Here is an 18,850-nt window from a genome sequence, read left to right as displayed (position 1 = left end):
CAAGCAGCACTCGCCATTCCCAGGTTGGGGTGAAGTGGCCTGTGACATGTCTACTTTAGCTATGATGTGTCAGCAGTTGGCAGGCTCTTGAGAGACAATTGTTAGTGTAGGACTTGCAGTGAAATGGGGTCCCTAGGCGATGGGCTGCAAGCTTAAATGCATTGATCAATTCATGAACTAAAACCCCATTATTTATTTGATTAATTGTATACTAAGGTGAGTTAGTTCATTATGGAGAGTGTTGAGTCCCTGTATTTGTATATGTATATATATATATATATACACATATATATATATATATATATATATATATATATATATATGAGAGAGACATATATATATATATATATATATATATATAATGTTAGGGTGTAGACCGCACTCTCACTGTGGAAGAAATAAGCCAGCGGTGGGGTGTCCTGTGAAGGGGTGCAGAGTGTACTCCGAACTCCAATTCATAGAAAAGTGGTTTCTCTAAGACAGAGACACAGGCACTCGCCACTTTATCCAAAAACAGTCTGATTTTTGGTAAAAAATAAATAAAGTTTATTTTTCAAATAAGCCAGCAGGTCAGAAGGTTAACACATCACCAAACTCCGACGTTTCGTTGCTGCATGCAAACCAGCATTACCACCTACTGCTCCATGCTGGTTTGCATGCAGCACACGTATGGCTATGTTGTTTTCCCTATGACTCACCTGGAACGCTCCTTGATAAAGGTCCATTGTCACGGACCGAAACGTCGGAGTTTGGTGATGTGTTAACCTTCTGACCTGCTGGCTTATTTGAAAAATAAACTTTATTTATTTTTTACCAAAAATCAGACTGTTTTTGGATAAAGTGGTGAGTGCCTGTGTCTCTGTCTTAGAGAAACCACTTTTCTATATATATATATATATATATATATATATATATATATATATATATATATATATATATATATATATATGGATCCCAGGTAGTGACCAGGAGACGGACACGTCACTGCAGCATGTATCCAAAGAAAAGGATTTTATTGTAGCATAGCCCCAACGGCTCGTTTCGGGGATAATTCCCCTTTTCTCAAGACGTCTTGATAAAGTCTCTGGTTACCATAGAGACGTCACTTCCGGGTCACACCTGCAGTCTCCGTGTCCCTCACGTTATCTCAAATCAGCTGGTCTGCCGCGATCTTCAAACCAACACGAGTCGCATCACTGGGCAGCAGCGTCCCCCACTTCAAAGCGGTCGAGGTGTTCCTCCCGCAGGCTGTCAGCCACCACAGCCGACTACATGCTACCACCATCTTTAAATCCCCTCCATTGGATTGGACCAGGTGCTAACCGGAATATATAAAGGGTTGACCCGCAATTTGAACGAAGCTCCCTACCACCACATACCAACAACACCTATCACAGAGGGTGAGATATATAACTACCACTAACTGCCCGATTGACTGTTTAACAAACCATATATGCTTATCTGCTATGCATACTAACTGACTGTGTGCACACATCCCCCTGCATACCTGTCCCTTCCTTAACCTGTCACCACTAACAACCTGGTGTGACTGAAACTAACCCTGCAATATTAACTGGACACTTGGTGCTCCTTTGCAAGCGTGACCTCTATGGCCATATAGGTTTTTATTTTTATTTGTATTTATTATTGTTGTATTTTTCTGAATTTGTATTCATTCAAAGTCATATTTGATGTAGTATCATCAATTGTCTTAAGTGTACTATGCTTTTTTACTTTTAAATATTTCTATATTCAGTGGTGCGTCCAGTGTTCCTTTTGTCCAAAGGTTCTTTTTATTAACCAGCCCACTCAGCAGCGCATGGTGTTTTTGCACATATATATATTATACAGTATATGAAATAAAAAATAAAATAACTTTTCTCTTTGTGCATCTCCATTCTAACTAATAGCAGGGGCGGATTTAGGGATGAGGGCGCCCCTAGGCACAACAATAATGTTTACTAAGTAGGACAGTTTATAGGGGCAGTATCTGCATGTCCCATCTATTTACACTCTATTTAAGATGGAATATAGCACAGTACAGTGGATATTTTGCAGTTATTGGTACATTTTGGGCTGACAGTACTATCACAGGCATCCAAGTGCCGCCCCCAAACATGTGCCGCCCCTAGGCCGGTGCCTCACGTGCCTAATGGGAAATTCGGCTCTGACTAATAGATCTGTGATTGGGGAATAGTAGGTAACATTAGCACATTGTCCTTTAAGGGCTTCATTGTTATACCATCCCTGCTGTAGAGTTCAGAATTTTTTATTATTATTTATTAACCGTTTCTTATATAGCGCACACATATTCCACAGCGCTTTACAGAGAATAGTTGAACATTCACATCAGTCCCTGCCTCAGTGGAGCTTACAATCTATATTCCCTACCACATATACATGCACACACAGACATTTTAGGGTTAATTTGTTGGGAGCCAATTAGCCTACCAGTATATTTATGGATTGCGAAACCGGAGCACCTTGAGTAAACCCACGCACTCTGGGAGAATATACAAGCTCCGCAGAGTTAGAGCCATAACCGGAATCAAACCCATGACCTCAGTGCAATGAGGCAGTAATGCTAACCATTATTGCCCCTGGGTGATTGGACAAACCTTTTCAATGGGGCAGTGCCACAATGAGGGAATTTGTGGCAGTCCACCCTCAAGGATGCCCTCTTTGGAAGCATTAACAGAAGGAATATGTAAGTACTGTAGTACACAAATATCTTGTAGGTTTATACTACAAGCATGTTGGTTACAGTAAGGCATTGATATGTGAGGAGCAATATCACTTTATCTCTGATAGCAAGCAGAACCATGGCATTACTGACATTTTACTTTGTTCAGTAAAGTACCTCTAAAAAATAATAACTAAATACTGTAATTTCAAAAGTCTATATATATTTACCTTTGCAGCATCCAAGAGTTTGTAGCTGAGTATTGATAATTGCTATATGATGGAAATAAGTATCCTATTTCTTATAGTAAAATTGTTATCATCTAAGTGGCTACAGTTGACTAGGTACTTGTGTACTTTCACGGCGCCAGCTTGGCGCCGTGCGTCTGTGTCCCCTTGCAGGACTCCCTGCACTCGCCCACGCTGTGCTCGCCCATGCTGCGGGCTCAGTGGCTCGTTACGCTCGCCACGCTATCTAAAATCAACTCCATGTCAACGTGGATAGTGGGGGTACGAACTATATATGTTGGCATGGAGTTTTCAGCCGCGCAGCTGGACACAGACACACGGTGCCATGCTGGTGCCGTGAAACTACACAAGTACCGTTGACTATTTTGAGCTGCACGTCTCAGATTGTAATAATTATAATACAAAAAGTATATTTTGTACTTGTCGGCTATTGTTGTATAAGGAGTATTATTATATTTGTTGTAGTGAATACCAAAAACCATCATCCCCCCCCGACGTCGGAATCCCAACTACTAAAAGCCCGACACACGGACAGTGGTTATTCTCCCTCATGGGGGTCCACGACCCCCATAGAGGGAGAATAAAATAAGTGGTAAGCACATCGAGCCACTGTGCCCGCAGCATGGCAAATGCAGCAAGCGCCCAAGGGGCTTTGTTGCGCTCCCCCCACTGTATGAGTCCGAGCAGTTGGGATTCCAACGTCGGGCTACTGACAGCGGCCCCCGTTCTTTTGAATGGGAGTTTTCAAATCTCCTCCCTGCCTGCAGCTCCCAAGGAGTATTTTAAAAATACATGTAAAAAATTGCACATCAGGTGCCAAACTGCATGCAACCCTCCCGGGCAGCTGCTGGGGGAGTTGAAGGGAAATCAGCTCTGAGTTGTCCCTAGGGCAAGTCGGACCTTAAAGGCACCTGTATCTTTCTATTAAAAAAGGGGTTACAATTGTGCTTCAATTCACATACTCTCAAAGGGTCTTTTAATATGGGTGTAATTATTCAGGTATGGCACCTACTCTGCAGTCCGACAAGGGCAGTGGCGTAATTACAAATTTTGCTCCCCCCTGCCAAAAAAGTTTGCCACCCCGCCCCAGGCTTGCTCCAATGTGTTTCCCCAGCGTGTGACGTGAGTATGTCACACACATAACAGAGAAGCTGAAGCAGGATAGAGGAAGAGAGACCAACAGACACTCCTGCTTCCCGACTCCGATGCATCCCAGGACGCCCTAGCACGCCCATCTGCCCGCCCATCCTGTATACAGTATCCAATAGCCTGCTCTGTGTACAGTCAATTAAATAAGTGGGGGGATTTGGCGTCTCTGCCATGGCCGCTGCTGCGCTGCGGCTGACTCACCTCCGGTGCTCAGCCAGTGGGCAGTGGCAGGCAGCAGCATGTCAGTGCATCCAGCAGGTGCCGGCGCCCACACAGACCCCGATGCCGCTTGCTCCCCCAAGCGGCAACTGGGGCTGCCTTACAGTAGTTATGCCACTGGACAAGGGGTATGTGGCATTTGTTGCAAAGTCTTATAAAGCTACCATTTGCTGTATAATAGGAGGGTTAGAACAGTGCTCATTCACAGTCTCAAAGTTTTAGCAGGCATTTACTCAATGCACTTGGGCCCTGATTCTGGTTGACTCAGTATTTTGGAGCTTTGCGAGCCAAGTGAATGGCTCGGAAAATGGGCCATGGTCCATGCAAATGAGGGCATATCATATGCAAATTATGCCACCAACGGACCATGCCCCCTTTTCCACCCTTTGCATTGCTTGGGCATAGCGTCTATTCCTTCATGCTGGGGGGACTCCCAACCGGCCCCTCCCCCACCACAGGACACTGCGAAAAACGTGACTGTTGCCCCCTGCGTTTTATGCCGAATGTCCCTGCAGGCCTGCAAATGGATGTTTGGATGCATAAACATTCATTCGCTGGCTTGCATATGGGCGCAAAGTCATTCGATGGTCGCCGACCATCGAACGATTTTGAAAGCACTCACTAATCTAAGTCACTCTCTGGTGCTTTAGATTAGTGTCGCTCTGCTCCGCGAACAGGGTGGGCAGGCCGGTGACATCAGTTGCCCATTCACATTGGGATGCCCAGCATTTTCCTAGGCGCACCCAAAGTTTCCATAGGTACACCCAAGAATGAATGAATGACCCCCTTGGTGTCAATGGCTCCAAAAGCTCTGATGTGGCGTTCACTACAATCATGTCCCTGCTAATAGTCAAACATGCTCTAGTGCAAAATCTCATTTCCAGCAATGTTCTGTTTTTGACATACAATGCTCCAGTGCAGCCTTATTGGTACCATTATTGTATACAGAGGATCCTGAAAAGACCTGGCAGAACATGTGAAATGCATTGATCGCAGAGGTTTTGGATGGGATGCTGAAATGTAACCAGACACTGGACACATGCTGAAGCTGCTGGCAGACATCTCCTACTCCTCTCCACTCCTTGCTTCACTTAGAAACACTGGGGGAACTTTACTAAGATGAGAGTTCTATAGTACAGTATTAAACATGAGTTGCTGCAATGGGCAACCAATCAGAATCTTCTTATTTATTTAGCACCTTCTGGAAGATAATACTGTAGATCGTAGCTGATTGGTTGCCCATAGCAACATCCCATGGAAGGGGAGAGAAATCATTTAATGGCCCCATATACCTCTCCTTGCATGGTACTAAGGGAATTTGGCGGCAAAGGGGGCTGTGGTTCGGCCATTCGGCATTTCAGGGCTCGATAAGCAGAGAATGGATGCTACTTAGCAAGCTGTACTGAATCAGTGTTATGATTAACCCCTGTTCTATAGGGATAGAACAGGGAACTAGAGCAATAAGGTACCTGGAGCAGTTGCAGGACTATCCAGATATAACAAATAAGTAACCTAAACTGAATACAGGACTAAGATCTGACACGAGTAACTGACAAATACCAGGAGCATAGAGGTGAGGATATAGATCACACAACCAGGGTATGGATATGTGAAAGGGAATATGGTAATAATAAAAAAAAAAAACTGTAACTAATGTAAGCAAAAGGTCGCAGCACCCTATTCTAACAGCTAACTCTATTGTTTCCCCTAGAAACCACTGGACACCTGCGGTGCTAAGACTTCATCTCTAACCGTTTGAAGGGGCAAATTGTCTGCCCCAACTCCGATGCTGCCAGGTCTTAAAGGGAGACAAGGCACCAGTGGAATCTAAGGGTAGACAAGAGAAAAACTAACTAGATGAAACTAGAAGGCTGCCTGAAAAACTGGTGGAAAGTTAACAATAACATTGCACACAAGAACCAGAAGTGACCTCATCGCACACACAAGAACAATAGCGACCATGTCACATACAAAAGAACATTAGCGATCTCATTGCAAATAAGAACCAAAGGCAGCCTTGCTGCTAATAAGCGAGCAAACATAAAATAAATAACCCAAAAACAGAATATACATAAAACAACAGTATATAAACAGAGGACCTAGCTGCAAGTAACAGGAGATGCATCTTGCTGTAGTGGATTTCAACTGCAGGTGTAGAATCTGCAGACTGTGAACTCCGAAAGCAAATACAGGCTGATATATGCCAGAAACAGGAAGTTGGGCCACAGACACATGGCTAGGGGCTCAGGCTGGCAAACTTAATAAAGGAGCAGCACCTAATGTTGAACACTCCCTAAGAAATAAACAGGGAGTATCAACTTTCAGGGAGAAGCTGATCAGAATCCCTAATGAAGGGTAACCAGTTAATGAGATATCCAATGCAGGTAGACTGTTGCACAGAGAACTCCGTCCAGATTGCTTAGCAACAGCTTCATAATAAAACCAGCAGCAGCACACCTGGCAATCAGGCCCAAAGTTAGTGAATGCACTGCGAGCCAAGTCACACCCCTAATCAAATTGCTGGAAAACTAGTTAATGAAGCAGTAGAAGGATATGAAAGAGAGTTACTTTGTGAATTACAGCTCTAGCAGTGCTCACCTTTACCATAAGCACCCTAATCGTGGCAAAGGTGGCACTGCAATTTTTCCCACAGACTATGATTTATATGTGTACATGCAATTGTCATGTTAGGAAAGCACACATTCATACCTCCCAACTGTCCCACTTTTCACAGTACCATCCCAGGTTTTAGGGATGTTCCTGCATCCTGCCCAGGGCCGACAGTGTCCCACAGTGGGAGGGGGGGCAGTTGGGAGTCCCCCCTGTCACCCTTGAATTGATGCTGTGCGCATGCACACAGTGTCTTTTCCTGCAGCCAGAGGGGCTGGGGGCATGCCCCCACTGTGGCGAAAATGGGGCCTGAACTTGAGGGAGCATCACGAGTGTAGACCATGCCCCTTTCTGCTTGGTCCCACCCCCAAAATTTCAGGCGCATGCCTAGGGCTCACAAGACCATCCCTCCTTGCTTACTTATAAAGTTGGGAGGTATGCACATTGCAGTCCCAATGTTCAGAGGTCCACATTGCAGGGCACACACAGTGGGTTGACATGCAGGAGACCAGATCATGTGGAAATATTCACAGACTGAAGTAAGAAAGAAGCAACTCCATGATATCTGGTCTCCTGTATTTCAACCTCTATTGCTTTATCTGTGAAGCTGACAGCAGTGCCCTCTCCCTGGGACCTCAGAACAATGGGCCTGATTCAGAGTTGATCACAAAACACATTTTTTTCTCTAATAGCAAAACCATGGTGCATTGCAGGCAGGGCAAATGTAACATGTGGGTGAGTTATTTTATTTCTGTGCAGGGTATATATTAGCTGCTTTATTTTTACACTGCCATTTAGATTTCACTCTAACTCACCAAATCTAACCCTCTCTGTACATGTTATTTTTGCCCCACCAGCAGAGCAAATGGTTTTGTCTTATAGAGAAAAAATGTGTTTTGCGATCAATTCTGATAGCAGCCCTGCCACTACTTCAAGGTCTGAATCGGGGGTAGACAAAATGTGGCACTGCAGCTGCTGGAGAAGTACACAACCTACTGTAGCACGTCATACCAGTTTTAGTATTCCCTAACATCAACATCACATTGTGACAGGGAAGTGTAGCTGGAATGTCACAGGTCTTCTAAGTGCTGCTACTGCAATCACTTACAGTTAGCATTGTCCACGTGCCTCTTATAATATCATTATTATTAGTAGTTACTCTGCCCTACCTGTGTGGTATTGATGAAACATTGCTACAATAAATGTTTTCTGTTATTAATGGTACTTGAACATTTATCCTGGAATTTATTTCTTTATCTCACATTTTCTGAACAAACATAATCCATGCTGCTCACCCAATCCTGATCACTATATCATCCTTGTATTGCAATTTGTCACTCACTAAACCCCATCAGCATGTGTTGGCAGTACACTGTCATTATTTCTCTGCATCTGTTTGCCAGCCTATGCCTGAGCTAGTTTATTTCTAGTCTTGACTCCAATTAACAATACATTTCTTGAAATTAGGCTTGTGCATTCTCTTTAAAAAGTTAGGATTGAGGATATGAGTGGTGTTTCTGAAATTGATGTGTGTTGTTTTCGTATTCCCCATGTGTGGAGCCAGTAGCACTAGCCAGAAAGTTTCATCCAGAGAACAAGAAAATATTAGAAGTTAACACTACAAGTTCATAATAAAAGATTGCTGTGGATATGTCTGCTGTTATAAATGAGACACTGCTTTAAGCCGGTACACACTCAGTGATGTGTGCACCTGGCGATATTGGTGGCAGCAGGAACCCAGCGCAGCGCTGGCATACACACTTGGCGATGCCGGCAGGTGGGAGCGATGGCAGGGGAAGTGAAGGGGGGCCATGCTGCTCATGCAGCATGGCCTCTGTTAATGAGGTCCTCCCTCATCTGTACTAAAAAGTTGAGAGAGGGGGTCCTTAATTGATGGTTCATGACCGATGTCGAATACTTTTGCCATCGATGGGGAGAAACAGATGGTTTTTCTCCATCGATGGAATAGCAAAACAATGTTTTGCTTTTTTTTTCAAAGTTTTGGGACACGGAGCATAGCTCCGCCGCCCGACACCCTCGAAGCCCCGCCCCCTGTGTTTTGATTGACCCACAAGCCAATCAATCCAATACAATGGATGACCATCGATATGTAAAAATATCGATGGTCATCCATTGCACAGTTAAGCACTATCGATGGCCAGTTGCAGAATGGCATGATGGCCATCCCTAGTCAGCAGACAGCACATGCATGGCAGCATTATGAAGGCATAAAATGATGTGAGGAATCTAAAAAAAAAAACAATTCAACAGATGTCTCAGACTCCTTGAATCACTGACTGAGATTAGAAAAGATGATGAAGCCCGGGGCTGTCCCGGCATCCCTGGCCATGGACCCCGGGCTATGTGTAACATTTAATAAAAAAAAAACATTGCTCTTTACAGGTGAACCACAAGTCCCAGCATGTGAGGCATTAATGGGCCTCCTTGGACTTGTAGCCCACCTGTAATAAGAATGTTAAAAAAACACAGACAGAGAGAAAAGTAAAAGTTTATTATACACATACACTCATTTTACACCACTGTACTTACCAATCTAGGCTCCAGCGGTGACTCTGTCCCTTACAGCCTCACCCACACCTCCGTTGTAATGACAACAGAGAATCGCGCTTTCATTGTGCTATAGCAGTGGTTCTCAAACTGTGGGTCCTAACCCCAAAGTGGGTCGCGAACATCTCTGCATGGGGTCGCGACTCCATATTGCTGACCATCAGGCTGAGGACTTCACTAATCTCTCAGCCAGTGATCCAAGGAGTTTGAAAAATCAGTTGAATTGTCTGTTACTTCAGACTCCTTGCATCATGTGCCTCCACCATACTGCCATGTATGTGTGGTCTTCTGACAACATAAATGTGTGATCGTTCTGTGGTAACTTGCTGAGGTCCTGTAATAATTTTTATTGTCTGACAGGGTCCCAGAGCAAAATACTTTGAGATCCGCTGTGCTATAGAATCACTATGCCCTGATTGTCTGTAGGTGTCTCCATGGACTCGTCAAGCGTTGGCACACATGCGTGGAAAGGGATGGGGACTACATTGAAAAGTGATTAGTGCATTACATAGAGGATAAACTGAGTTATCATATACAAAAAGTAATCCGGCTTCATACTTATGTTCCATTTCATAAGCACAGGCAGAATAAATCAGTGTTTATGAGCTGTGTAAAATAATCAGCACTTAATTAAAAAATAATGTTATGTCCATTTTGAGATAGAATTATTACAAAATAAATATTGTCTTGTTAATTTAAAGTTGCATCATTGATATATTATGTTTTTTCTTTAGTGCTAAAACAATATTGACCTGTTGTGGTCTGTCTTTACAATTTGTTTTTTTTTTTTTACAAATAGCACTGAGAGAGAGGTAGGAAACTCTTCTGGTAACAGTCTAAGTAAGCCATGATTAATGTAACTCTTGCCGATTACAGGCCTCATTTGTAAAGGGCTGCGGCTTTCCATAGCAATCGCCAATTTGTGAGACTGTTATATCTCAGCTGTATCACATAATTAAAATGTTGAGCGGAACATTAGCTTGCTGAGTTTCAGTAAATGAATGAGGATTTATTATTTCCTACTTACATTATTTGTGACTTTTGACAGCAGCAGGATAAATCATTTGTGCTATTTGGTTCTCATGTTCCTGCTGTAAATGTTACTTCTTGCTTGTAACGATCATGACAGAGAGTGCTGTTGTCAGACAGAGATAATTGTCAGCATTGTTCGTTGTAACAAATGCTCTGCCATTTTCATTAGTGTATATCATTAGTTGCTTGTAGTATAAAGTATTTAGTTTTGACATAACCTGGGGCTTTGTCTGTAGAGTCTTAAATGAAAAAACAATCCCATTCATCTGCAAATATTCACATACATAAATAAATGCCCAAATGCCTTGTCATTAGCAAATGTGACAAGAAGCACAGACTGCAGAAGTACAATAGTTTTTTCCATCTGACCAGGTCTATTAAGTGGTTAAGCTGATTGTATATGTGCTTCATACTATGCACAAGTATGATATTTTGTGTGGAAACTCAAGATGTAAAAATGGGCTTTTTAACAAAACTCTGGAGACACACGCTAAAGTGGAAAGGTGCCAGGTCTAACTCTCGAAGAGTATATAAATGTATCTTACAAGACTTTTGATTCCTGTACATTGATGCAGTACCAAGGGTGTTACTGAAGCTAGATTTATTTCCTATACATTTGTACCAAACCTGTTACTGAAGCTAGCCAACAATCAGAAAGCTTTGCCTTGATTTGGCTATTGCCTATTTTCAGAAGTAAACCTTGTTCTAAATGTGTGTAGATCCAAAACACTTTTATAGACAGAAACTAACAATTCTATAATACAACAAACCCTGCTGGAGTGAAGGCCAGATTGACAAGGAGTGTAATAGATGCTGTAGAACACATTTGAAAAAGTACCCTCATGAAGCAATAGGAGGCAGTGGATGCTAAAACGTCTCACTATGGGTGGGATGTATTAAAATACATCGCCGCCCATCGCGGCCCCACCGCCGCGATGCCGCCGCATATGTACTAACATATGCGGCTGGCATCGCGATGCGGTGACGGAGGCCCCCGCGATACCTGGAATGTGGTGTGCGGGGGGTCTCCGTCACCTCTCTGCCCCCTTCTGCATCCCTCACGCCAGGGACAGCTAAGCAAGCTGTCCCCGGCGCCTCTTCCTCCCCCCTGCAGCCGGAAGGACGTCCGGCTGCGTCACTAGGGGGAGGAAGGTGTTACCTTCCGGGTCCAGGAGGACCTGGACCAGGTAAGAGAGGGAGGGGGAGAGGGGGGTCGGCGGGTTTTTCGGCGGAGGCGTCGGGCGGCGAAAAGAAGCCCATAGGCTTCTATAGGGTATCGCCACCCAAAGGTGGCGATACCCTACACTGCGGTGACGGTGCGGTCGGGTAATAGTACATAGGAAAATGCGGTAAAACGGGGGTTTTACAACATTTTCCCTTTAGTACATCTCGCCCTTAATTTGACATTACTTCTCCAGGAGGTGCAAAGTCTAAACAAAGATCTGGTCTTCAACAAGGACACCTGCAAGATAAGTTGGCCTCCGCTGCATTACCAAGCAGCTAGGCATTTTGGGTTAGCACAAGGTTAAAATGATAGGGAATAAATATGAAGAATGTAAAGTTGTAAGATGCAATGGTCCCAATTATTTGGGTAAATACATATGTTGAAATCTATCTCTCACATAGAAGCTTATAGAATATGAAGATCTTTTTGTCATACCTACTTTACTCCGATAAATATAAGATCTGGCCGGATCAAGTAGATATTTGGTGGAGATGCCTAGAAGAAGTACAGTAGGAGACATTATATGCATCTTTTGGCAAAGCAAAAAAAATGATACCCCTTATGGGCTGAGATAGAAAGGCTTATTACTATCCAACTAGCTCCACAAATGGCGCTTCTTCATATATATCCTACAGATATAATTGTACCCACTAAAACAACTATGGCTCAGCTTTGGAAGCCAGATCAACCTCCACCTATTTCATTGAAAAGAAATAAAATACATTACAGTTATAAAATGGAAACAATGAGTGATAATTCAAGTGTTATAAAAAAAAAAAAAGTGGCTCAAGTGGAAGATTTATCTTAATTGAATGACAGAGCCTGTTTGATCAGTTGTAATGAACTCAATATACAGTGTTTGGGGGAAATGTGATATTATAATGAAGTATTGGCAAATTGTAGGTTTTATACCTGATATTATTGATCCCTCTAATATGAATTTGACTTTCTTTTTGTTTCTATCTCTATCTTTATTTTTTTTATGTTAGTTTTTCTCTTTTGAATATTTATGTGAAGCTGGCGATACACCATTAAAGCTTATGGGCTTCTTATGGTGAGCCCCACACCAACAACCGCTGCCCCACACAGACCCACATTGTTCCCCCCTCCCCTGTGTCCGGGCAGCCTCCTTCCAGGTGCATGGAGGAGGAGGCTGGCAGCAAGCCGGCATGCCCAGTGGCCGTGCCGCCACTCTGCGCATGCGCAGACTCCCAGGTCTCGGACCCGAAGTCCAGGGATGGAGCTGCATCACAAAAGACAGCTCTTTTAATGCAAGAGCTGTCCTTTGCTTTACTAAACCCATATGTTAGAGCAAATGCGATTAGTATCTCTGTAATAGCCGGTGGAGGGGGGCGATAAGGGCGATGTTAGAGCATCCCAAACTTAGTCTGGTAATGTAAATTATTAATGCAGACACTGGCATATCTATAATGGGTCCATCACTGCCCTGCACTGCTACCCTCTCCCTTTCATCCATTGCTTGTAACCTTTACATCTGTCACTCTTCCTGTCACCCTCTTCATCTCTCCCCACCATCTCTACCCATCACTCCCTGCCTCTCCCTATCCATCTCCCATCACTCACCCATTGTTTGCCACCCTCTCTCGTGTCAACCTCTCTATCGATTTCTGCCTATCCATGTTACCCTTTCCTTGTCACCCACTGCTTGTAACGCTCTATGTCCCTATCACCCTCTCTTCATCACTATCTGCCTCTCCCTGTTATCCACTTTTTGTAACCCTATCTCTTTCCATCATTCTCTTCCTCTCTCCTTGTTACCCTCTCTCTCCATCACTTGCTGCTTCTTCCCATGACCATCCCTCTCTCCCTGTCATCCTCTCGCCATCACTCTCTGCCTGTCTCCCTGACATTGTCTCTTTCTAACTCTTCCTCTCTCTATCTCTCTCCCCCTGACACTGTTTCTCTCTCTCTATTTCTTCCTGACATTGTCTCTCTCTCCTAAAAACCTCTCTGCTTCCCATACACCCCCTGCCCCCTGACTCATTTTCTCTGCCCAGCTTGCACCCTTCCCTCTCTCTTCTGCTCTCTGACACCCTCTCTCTCTGTCTACCTGATTCTCTCTCTCTCTCTCTCTCTCTCTCTCATCTCTCTCTTTTTTACCCTTACCCTCTTTTTCCCTCTCTCTCATTTCATACCTTCTCTCTCACCAGCTGACACCCTCCTTTTCTCTCACTCACTCGCCTCTCTCTCTCTCCTGCCCACCTAAAAGGGCATTGTAGTGACAAATGCTTGGGGGGGGGGGTTCTAGTTCTGCAAATGTTCTATGCAGATTAAGATATTAAAGCATACTCTTTGTAAAAAGGGGCATTATTAACATTGTATATTGTAATAATATACATAGGAATGGTAGATGATAACTGAATTGCCTTAACTATTAGTTTGCAGTCACAATGTCAATATCCACTATAATTCATAATGTCAACATCAAAATGTTGAACGTTATAATATTGACATAGTTGAAAAGTTGACTTGGACAAATACCAACATAGCGTGTCGTCATAGTGAAAAAGCTAAAATTACTGTTTGAGTAATTGATGTCAATACTGTGACTGTGTTTACATAACATCAGATTTGACAGGTTGCACGTTGACATACTCAGTATGTTAATATGTTAATATGTTGTCTGTCAAATGTATTCTTCTGTCACCCTTTAACTCACCAAGTTACAACAAGCAGTCAGTCATTCATATCAATATACAGAGGTTGGCCCAGAGAGTGATGTCACATGACAAGCTTTGTGTGTTTCCAGATTCACTCTGTTTATTTCAGTCAAAGGGGTTCATATTAATGGACTTTGATTTGCATAGGGACAAAGATACACATTCATTCCATGTGCAAGAGAGATTTTGGGAGAGTTTTCCCATTCTTTTAAAGCGGCAATCAATAACATGGCAAAATCAAACTGTTTTGGTTTTTTTTCAGTGTAAATGATTGCTGATTTAAAAAGTGGGAAAACTCTCCCAAAATCTCTCAGTTTCTGATTCTTACACCCTATTACATTTGGCCCATGAACTTAATAGCAATAATGACTAAGATTGAAAAGCCAGGCATGGGGTGGAGGGTGACCCCCTCATTTATTTAAATTCTTCCTGTTCAGTCTCATCCATCATTCAATACAGTGGGTGCCATGAAAGGGTTCCTTCCCAGCTATGACTGTGTGGATGTCAGTCTCAGTACAATCCATAGTGCATTATTATATGAATGACAACTCCACACAGTCCATGATAGAAAAATGCACTGGAACACTACAGAAAGACCATAAACCTTCTTTGTTGTAAATAAGCACTCAGTACTGTAACATCCTTTGTGCCACATGTGCAGTCCTATATGTTGACAACTTGGGAGAATTCATGTAACAATATCAACTTTTTACATTGTGTATGCTCTTGTCATAATGAATCTTGCAAACATGTATTTTCAGATATCCCTTGATTTTCCACTATCTACCATAAGGTTTGACGGTACTCGTGTAGTTTCACGGCGCCAGCATGGCGCCGTGCTACTTCCGGGTTCTACGCTCGCCACGAAATAAGTCAAAAAAAGTAACTTAACTCCATGCCAACATGGATAGTTCATACCCCCACTATCCATGTTGACATGGAGTTGATTTTAAATAGCGTGGCGAGCGTAGCGAGCCACTGAACCCGCAGCGTGGGCGAGCGAAGCGTGGGCGAGCGAAGCGAGCCCCGCAAAGGGACTCAGACGCACGGCGCCATACTGGCGCTGTGAAACTACACAAGTACCGGTTTGACAAATCATACAAAATAGAAACCACCAACACCCCCCCACCCCCCCCCCCCCCCCCAGGCCAGTTTGCACCAGGGCGGAAATCCTTAGTAGACTGGTGCTTGCAAATATTTGTGCAGGCCCACCTCCTATAAACAAAAAGACTGTTCCACACACCTGTGTAGCAGTGGCTGTTGGGTTATTAATAAAAGTATAATAGTATTTTAAATATTGTTATTTTCTGGTTAACTACAAGTCCCATGCCTAGGGCTCACTGGCATCTGTAAAATAAGCACACACACACACAATACACCAACTGTGACATTATTTTATTGAAATACCACACCGCAAGACAACTAATTAACAAAACGATTACTTAAAGAACTCATTTTGAAAATTCCGTATGCCACTTACAAACAATATTGCAAATACTGTTATGCCAACAGTGTGGAGCTTCAAAACCACTGTGGATATATGGAGGGCTTGCAGAAGTATAGGATTTTATAAACACATGGATATCGATGGCAGCTGTCAAAACACGATTAAAACTGGTTTTGTAAATACTGCATTTTGACCTTTAAACCCCCGGCGATGCCCTTCAGTTTTGAAAATGGCTGCAAATCCTCAAATTGGTAAATTTACCCCAAAATAGTTTCATTTAATCTATTAATAATTGAATAATTGAGTCACATTAATAATTAATTTGGCATGCTCTAAATATAAATTATGCATACTATACAGTAAGGACAACTCATGCTGATAACTCAATCTGCTAAATGAATATATTTGCATTTGAGTAAGATATTTAAATAGTTTTTTTCATAATTCATAATTTCATCATTCTTTTATATCTAAAGAATTGTTACCATAAAAGTGTTATATAAAAATATTTAGAGGATTATGATCATTTAAAACATCTTTGACTTTGACACTGTGATATTTGTACTTCAGATTGTAGAAAAGAGAAAATGAAACCCATAAAAAAGTGCTACATTGATTCATAGTTGAATGTACCCCTCTTCTGTTCTCTCAAGCCAGCCACCTCCTTCTGTGCTCTCCAGCAGGCCTCTTCCTTCTGTTCTCTACAGCCAGCCCCCCTGTCTATTCTTTCAGCTATTTACCCCCCCCCCCCCCCCCGCCCCACAACAGTTTTCTCAAGCCAGCAAGGACCCCTTTATTCCCTCCAGCCACACAGTCCCCCTTCAGTATTCTCCAGCCATCTGGGTGATCCCCTTATGGTCTTTAAAGCCAGCCTTCCATTTATTCTCTGCAGGCAGCCAGTACCCCACTATTTGTTTGGTATATCCAGCCAGTCCTCCTATCTTTTCTATTATGCCATACACTCACCTCCTTTGTTTCTGCTGGTTATGGTGCTATCTCTATCGTGGTGTAACCGGCTCTTCTTTAAGACAGCACAAAAAAAAAACTTTATCCATTGTAACAGGCAGCCACTGGACAAGCCTGACTGTTGCTGGTGGCTGGGGCAAAGGGCTAGCCCCATCTCAGTATGGGCCTGGGACTGCAGTCCCAAGCAGTCTCGCCTTTAAACAGCCCTGGGCATAGAAAAAGGTATCTATGACTATATAATGATGCAGGTAAATCACTAATGGCTGCGAGAATATGGCTTTTATTATTTTAAATAAAATGGGTTGACAACACAAAACTAGAATATAATTAGTTTCTATACGAAAAATTACCAACTGTTCTCTATAAAAGGTTTGATAAGTTTCCCCCTTCATTGTCAACACGGGTCCATTACAATGTTTTTATGTAAATTTTCTTTTCCTTTGCAAGTATAAAAGATACAAAAATATTATAGACAATATCATCAAAAATTAGCTCACAGGATCTGGAATAAGCTCCACCAAACTTTCTCCCCATGCCCCATTGTCCAATCCCCATGTCCCATTGTAGGTCTGCTGTTGTTGACACAGTGCTAATAAAATGGAACTGTCTTTCCAATACTAGAACATTTGGTAGGTACTGTATACATTACTACCATATCAGGTTCAGCATGTAACCCTTGTGATTCTAAATGTCAAAAAGTTAACTAAAGTTAACTAAATCAGATCAGGCAAGTCTCTCCTTTAAACAGTCATAAGCAGGCAAGTCAGAGGGGTATCTATAATTAATGGGTGATACCCTTGAGTACAGGGGGACCCATAATGCACACCCTGCATCCATTTAATATCTCTCCAGAGTCCACTGTCACCAGCACCATGTCTCTACAAATCACCTGGAAAATGGGGCATTTCTGCAGAGATATGTACTTTCTAATAGAGTCCCTTCCCCAGTGCTCAGACTCTCCTAGAGAGGCATTGGAGGCTTTAAATGGGCCTTCTCCTCTGATAATACTGTTGCTGCAGTATTAAGAGAATCTACTGTATCTGAAAAAGAGCACTGCAACAATCAGAAGAGTGCTGTTGATCTATAACTGATGCATTATGGGCTCCAAGGTATACACAAGATGAAAAGCCTGAAAAAGAGCTTGCTGACTTTAACAGACGCATAGAATTTGGTAGCCGATAAGAACCACTTGGCCCATCTAGTGTGCCTTATGCGCAGGTACATGCACACACTAGGGTTGTTGTTTTTTTGTGTAGACAATTATCCAGCCAAAATATTTTTGGATTGTGGGATGAAACCATGCAAGGATGGGGACAATATACAGTAAAAACTCCACAAAGATGTGTGGGAATCAAACCAATGAGGCAGTAATGTTAAACATTATACCATCCATACTGCCCACTTTATTTAAATAGAGAAGACAGAAACACCATAAAAAAATACATACACTGTAACCGAGGAAATGGAGTTTATGCATCACATACTGTACTGCTATTAAACAGTAGAGTAAAGAGTCAGTATTGGCAGACCTTATGATGAGTCGTCCAAACCAAGACCTGTAATCATAAAACTCTTCCACGATGTAAACGAAAAGAAAATCATACAAGCATACCAGGAACAATGTACTGATAGAGGGAAGAAAATCCTGATACTATTAGTTTAAATGTAGTTTAAGACTTTTCTCAAATTTATATGTATCAAAATAATATCGAATTCACATGTATCTACCCATGAAATTTAAACCAATAATAATCCCAAACTTATATTTACTGTACTTTTTACAAAGGACAAAGGCCGACATCATTCCAAATAGTTCTGCTTGAAAAACCAAAGCCCTAGAGCCTATAAATATAGAGTAGAAATAACTGACTACAGCTGTAATAGACAATTACTGCAAAAGAGATGGTTCTATGGTTGTGCTGTTGGAAATGTTTTGCTTGATATATCCGTTTCTTGTTGTTAGTTTTCGTAAAGACACATGAGCTCAATTACACTAAAGTGCCATCTTGATTAATCGCCTCA

The sequence above is a fragment of the Crinia signifera genome, chromosome 3, assembly GCF_055691185.1.
Source record: "Crinia signifera chromosome 3, ASM5569118v1, whole genome shotgun sequence".
Classification (NCBI taxonomy): Eukaryota; Metazoa; Chordata; class Amphibia; order Anura; family Myobatrachidae; genus Crinia; species Crinia signifera.
This window is presented reverse-complemented; position numbering follows the sequence as displayed.